At 28.4% G+C, this 6,959-nt stretch overlaps 1 long non-coding RNA gene across 1 annotated transcript; it reads left to right on the top strand.

Annotated features, from left to right (window-relative positions):
* Nucleotides 1–4,280: 4,280 nt before the first annotated feature.
* Nucleotides 4,281–5,438, top strand: LOC110036312. The gene is made up of 3 exons (XR_002295223.1): nucleotides 4,281–4,411; nucleotides 5,160–5,220; nucleotides 5,360–5,438. It is a non-coding gene; the product is annotated as an uncharacterized LOC110036312 (long non-coding RNA).
* Nucleotides 5,439–6,959: the final 1,521 nt, after the last annotated feature.

A 6,959-nucleotide genomic window follows, 5' to 3' on the forward strand; every position in this document is an offset into this window, starting at 1 on the left:
CATTATTTTATTAAGCTGATAAAATAGGTTAATCAAAACATTAAAAAAGTTTGGCATTCTGATAATTTTTAAAGTTTGTAGACTGATCCTTGCGTTGCAAAACCATCTCTTGTTTCCTCCCCAAAAATAATATTGAGTTCTTTTTCACTACTCATGTACTGCTATCTGAGTATGGATCTTTAATAGTTTCAATGTATGATGAACGTCAACATTTGAACATGAAGCTTCCATAATTTAGTTATCATGTTTTGATTGCATCTGGCATTCTTACAATATAATTTTCAAGATTTACTATCTTCTCATGATAAATCTTATAATGATGATACATATAATATCCTTGTATTTTTCTATCAAAAATCATCTTGTCTTGATGAATGATCATCTTATAAATCAGATTCTTGAATTTTAAAGGTTTATTAATTATGTTAATTCTTTAAGTTCAAGCTCATCTATTATCTCTTCTTATTCCAAAGCCCGATCTTCTTGATGAGTAGGTATACAAGAATATTATTTGAATAATCCACAAGTTGTAAATTAATAAGATGATGATGATCAATCACTAATAATCAAGCCTCTTGCAGAGTTTAAACTTTGTCTAAGCCTAAATTAATGATTGTGCTCGCACTTCTTACCGATTGAAATTTGACATATATTCTATCATTATTTTATTAAGCTGATAAAATAAGTTAATCAAAATAATAAAAATTTTTGGCATTCTTACAAGATAATTTTTAAAATTTGTTGACTGATCCTTGCGTTTCAAAACCATCTCTTGTTTCCTCCCCGAAAATCATATTGAGTTCATTTTCACTACTCATGTACTGCTATTTGAGTATGGATCTTTAATAGTTTCAATGTATGATGCACGTCAACATTTGAACATGAAGCTTCCATAATTTAGTTATCATGTTTTGATTGCATCTGGCATTCTTACAATATAATTTCCAAGATTTGTTGTTGAGTATGGGATCTTTATTTCATGAACTAGTTTCATTCCTCTTTTATAGTGGAAATCAGACGTTCAAGATGAGTGCTTGCGTATAACTTTTTTGGAAAAGAGTTTGATTTTCCTTACATGAATTGATGGGCTAGAAGATATTTATAAAAGATAGTTTTATATTGTTTCTAGAATTTCTAGTATTTTGGATTAGTTAATGATTTAATATTTTTATTTTATTTTATTCAATGTTATAATTATTTTATCTTAAATTTGATGATAGTATTTTTATAACTTGTCTTGATTTATGTTTTAAAAACAATCAATATTAGCCCAAGTACAAGTGTGAGCTAAAAAATATTTTAAATTACTTTTATTTTATTTTGCAGTCTTATATCTAGTCATAAGGGTTAAACGAATATTTTTTAAATTACGAATAAATTATGGAGGAAATTTTTAAAGTTTTCTTCCCACTATTATTTTCATAATTTCTATCTTCTCATGATATTCGCGCATAGAGAGTCAAAATCTGCAATCTTTCTTCCCTACATCATAATCCCTGTAAAAAATTTCTCAATTCCATTGCATATCCCTTATTCTCTGATTCAATTTTACAATTTTACAATCCCTTTATCTTCAAAAGTACTCTCTTTATACAAGAATATTATTTGAATAATCCATAAGTTGTAAATTAATAAGATGATGATGATCAATCACTAATAATCAAGCCTCTTGCAGAGTTTAAACTTTGTCTAAGCCTAAATTAATGATTGTGCTCGCACTTCTTACCGATTGAGATTTGAGATATATTCTATCATTTTTTATTAAGCTGATAAAATAGGTTAATCAAAATAATAAAAAAAATTGGCATTCTTACAAGATAATTTTTAAAATTTGTTGACCGATACTTGCGTTGCAAAATCATCTCTTGTTTCCTCCCCAAAATTCATATTGAGTTCATTTTCACCACTCACGTACTACTATCTGAGTATGGATCTTTAATAGTTTCAATGTATGATGCACGTCAACATTTGAACATGTAGCTTCCATAATTTAGTTATTATGTTTAGATTGCATCTGACATTCTTACAATATAATTTTCAAGATTTGTTGTTGAGTATGGGATCTTTATTTCCTGAACTAGTTTCCATTTCCTCCTTTACAGTGGAAATGAGACGTTCAAGACCAGTGCTTACGTATAACTTTTTCGGAAAAGAGTTTTATTTTCCTTACATGAATTGATGGGCTAGAAGATATTTATAAAAGATAGTTTTATATTGTTTCTAGATTTTCTAGTATTTTGGATTAGTTAATGATTTTATATTTGTTTTATTTTATTCAATGTTATAATTATTTTATCTTAAATTTGATGATAGTATTTTTATAACTTGTCTTGATTTATGTTTTAAAAACAATCAATATTAGCTTAAGTACAAGTGTGAGATAAAAAATATTTTAAGTTACTTTTATTTTATCTTATAATCTTATATCTAGTAATAAGGATTAAAAGAATATTTTTTAAATTACGAATAAATTATGGAGGAAATTTTTAAAGTTTTCTTCCCACTATTATTTTCACAATTCCTATCTTCTCATGATATTCGCTCATAGAGAGTCAAAATCTGCAATCTTTCTTCCCCACAACATAATCCCTGTCAAAATTTTCTCAATTCCATTGCATATCCCTCATTCTCTGATTCAATGTTACAATTTTACAATCCCTTTATCTTCAAAAGTACTCTCTTTTATATATATATATATATATTAAAAATAATGGGAGGCTATTATACGAGCCTCTAGCCACCCTCATGTGCCTAACTATTTGAGGACCTCCCTCACTGCCGGCAAACTGACCAGAAAGGGATTCAAACCCGTGACCTGAAGGGACTTACGTTCTTCAAAGAGGCTACTCTACCAATAGGCCAAAGTTGGGGACACAAGCACTCTTATATATATATATATATATATATATATATATATATTAAAAAAAATCATATTTCGATGACTATCACATTGTATTCATATTGCAACATCACACCAATGCTCCACAGGCAGAGTAGGTTTAGACACTTTAAGACTACCTCATGGATCCAATGTTTCCAAGATAGATTTTTTCCCTTTAGACCACAATAACAAACTAGATAAGGATTTACATGCATACCACTCAATTCTTATGTATTTACATATCTAACAAACAAACTTCAATTTTTACATGCATGCCACCTCATTTATGCATAAAAAGGTGTATTTCAATTTTTTAAAGTTAAAATGAGGGTATTTTTGATGTGATATGAAATCTGAGTGGGATAAATGTGAAAGGCAAAGTTTAGGTGTAAGATATGTAAACACTGTCCAAGCACATCAAACATCACCAAAATTATCCCAAATTTTCTATCTATCCTAACTTACATTTCCACTCTCAGAAAAATCAAAACCGTTTTACATAGCTAAAGATGGCTAGAGTATTAACCTGTAGCATCTTCATTTTTTTTCTATCTTCCAATGCTTACAACCTGTAGTATATTCACTGTCCAAGCCCATCAAACATCACCAAAATTATCCCAAATTTTCCATCTATCTTAACTTACATTTCCACTCTCAGAAAAATCAAACCGTTTTACCATCCATAAAAAAAATAATAATAAAATGGGGATCAAGAAAGGCTTTTCTTGCTTCCACTGCTTGAATGTGGTGTAAGCATGTTTTCTATGTCGATCCTATTGGCTTATCTGGTTTATTTGCTTGCATCATTTATGAAAGATTTACTTTAAGGGGCATTTACATACATGCCGCTCAATTCTTATGTATTTACATATCTAACACCTGAACATTACTTCTTACATTTATACCACCCAAATCTTTCATATCACATAAAAATACCACCATTTTAACTTTTAAAAACTGAAATACACCTTTTCATGTCTTTTCAAGCATTAGTTTGGTGGTATGCATGTAAAATTGAATTTAGGTGTTAGATATGTAAACACATTGGAGTTGAGTGGTATGTATGTAATTCGTCCTCACTTTAATTATATTATCATTATTTTTGCTAAATTTCCCCCATGAATTTTTTAAATGAATACCGACAAGTGGCAAAAATGTGTGTGGATTTGGTGAGTATATGATTGTTTAGATCAGGTAATACAATTTAAATTTGACTAAAAAACTTTTTCCAATTTACTTAGAAGTTTGTATCATAAAATTGTAGATAAAATTATAAGCATCAATATATTACAACAATGGAAGTATTACTTCATAGTATGCCGTGTATGCATTGCTCTATTTATTGAGTTTTTCTTCTTTTGCATGTTAACCTTGCATGTTTGTTAATATTATCAGGTAGTCATTGGTCCTGCCACTGTTGGGGGAATCCAAGCAGGAGCTTTTAAGATAGGCGATACAGCAGGAACAATCGACAATATAATTCAATGCAAGCTCTATAGACCTGGATCTGTTGGTTTTGTCTCTAAATCGGTATGTCTAACTATTACTGGTCTCTTGGTTTACTTCTGTTCCACTCTTATGTGCTGATCATTCTATATTCCAAGATCATGTTGAAGACATGATAACGTGAGCACCTTTCTAAAAAAGAAACAAAAAAATCTAGAGACTCCTGGATCATGAAATTGCATTAGGAAATTTAGAAGTCGTTTTATTCTTCAATGGTGATTATGAGGGAGTAGTCTGATGATTTTTATATTATTTATAAGGTTATATTATGGATTATGTTAGAGACTGCTTGAATTAAGTTGAAATAGAAATTCTGTTGGATGTCACATTGCTATTTGTACAATATAGCAATCGAAGGTCTCGAGATGCACATATGTGTGAAATTAACTTCACAATAGACAGTTAAATAAAACAGAAACAAAATTAATAGTTAGCCTTTACGCATTATCATAATCTTTGTATTGGTGGTTGTTTGGATTGATATTTTGGGCTCAACTTTCACCCCTCATGAGATAGCCTTAACTGGATCAAAGCTAATAATTTGCTTGAAATCAAGTGTTTCATGCAATTTGGTGGATCTTGTCAACTATTCCATTATTAAGCATAATAGAAGTGTTTATAACTCACATCGATCGTGAGTTGAGTGGGAACAATCTTTGACTATTGGTTATGAATATTTGCATTTTTTTATCGAGTTAATTTTAGAAATGTGTGATTTGTTGTTGACAATCTTTATACCTATTGAAGAATAGTTTTTTTTTTTTAATGATAGGGTGGGATGTCAAATGAGCTTTACAATACAATTGCACGTGTAACTGATGGAATTTATGAAGGTATTGAGCTATTCCACATTAACTCCTTTCTTGACTCGTCTTCTTTTGTATATGTAGAATGTGTAGCCCACTTGTTCGTCTTTATTTTCATTTGTTGTGATAGTGGCCTAAAAGTTTTGCTATCTAATTAAATTTTTAGGCATTGCAATTGGCGGAGATGTTTTTCCTGGTTCAACACTTTCTGATCATGTCATTCGGTTTAATAATATTCCTCAGGTGATTGCTTTTTTTGAAGTCGTTCTTGAATTTCTTAAATCAGAATAACCCCTTTTCTAAATTTTTTATGATTTAATATGGTAAAATATAAAAATAGGAATTAATTGCTTTTTAAAATTGAAATAGTAAATTTAATTGCTTCTTTGAATTAAAAGGAATAAGTGATTTAGTCTTTGTTTGGCATTGCTTTTTTCTTCTGTTCTATTTTATGCTAATATAATGCTATTATGTGTTTTGTAAATAGATATTTATTTTGTAAAATTTTGTTAAAATTGCGCTTGAAAATTATTGTAAGAATTGCAGTTGTTTGATAAAAATACTATTTTTAAGCCAGATATGAGGTGATAGAATGATCACAATAGATGTATTATGATTTTATATAATTATAATCAAATTTATTAATCTATTTAATCTATAAATAAATTATAAATTGATATGACAAAGAAATTAAATAAATTCTTAAAAAGTGATTTGTTTCAAGAAAACTACGTTTTAGCTTTCATATTGTTAGATTTATTTTTTTTCATAGTAATTATCCAAAATATATTAAAATTACTTATGCTCTAAAATGAAAGCAAGCAGTCTAAATATAAACCAAACCGGGACGATAAAAACAAAACCAAGCACAACATGACCGTTGATATATATTTCACAATTTAATCATGCACCTTTTATCAACATATACTTGTTCTCATACGGGTAAAGATTTTGGAACCTAAAGGTGAACAATATTTGGTTTTTCAAGGTAGATTAGCAAATATAAAAACTTTAACTTTAAATTTTAAACATGCTACGTGAAATAAAATCATATTGCTCTTACATGGAAGTGTGGGTTGCTCCGTGGATCAACCTATATGCTCATGAAGGCGGAGAAAATGTGTACTTGAGACATCGTGAGTTTTCTTTGCATTTAGATAAGCAAATTATTTTTATCTTCTATGCTTATTTTTTATTTAAAATTGAATTATTTTTTAAAAGGTTAAACAAAAAAAGGAATAAAGTGAAACTTAAGAATGAAATTATTAAAATTTGAAGTAAAGATAGAGAAAAAATAAAATAAAATAAGTATTTAATATTGATGGAGTATTGATCATATATTTAAAAAGAAAATTCTTTGCCATAAAAAAAAAAAATAGAATTATGTAACCTTTTTTTTTTTTTTTAACGAAGAAGTTAATTACCTTTAAAATTGGTACATGAAGTTAGAACTTTGCATATACTTGAGATACTTCTATATTTCTTAAGAATGTAGTAAATATTCAAATTATATGGTTAATGATTATTTTATAAAACCCAAAAGATTGAAAGGATGCAAAGTGATTGAAAAAGAAGCATTCTAATATTTTAGGGGCTCTCCATGCAAAGGTGTATTTCACTTTTTAAAAATTGGTTAGCTAAGGTGGTATATATGTAATTAGATTAGAATTTTACTTAGTATTTATCTTATAAAAGAAATTTGGAGATTTTTGTGAAATTCATGATGAAATATTTTGGTGCATTTGTATAGGCAGGTTGTAATTCTA

Source organism: Phalaenopsis equestris, unplaced genomic scaffold (genome assembly GCF_001263595.1).
Source record: "Phalaenopsis equestris unplaced genomic scaffold, ASM126359v1 Scaffold204984, whole genome shotgun sequence".
NCBI classification, from domain to species: Eukaryota; Viridiplantae; Streptophyta; class Magnoliopsida; order Asparagales; family Orchidaceae; genus Phalaenopsis; species Phalaenopsis equestris.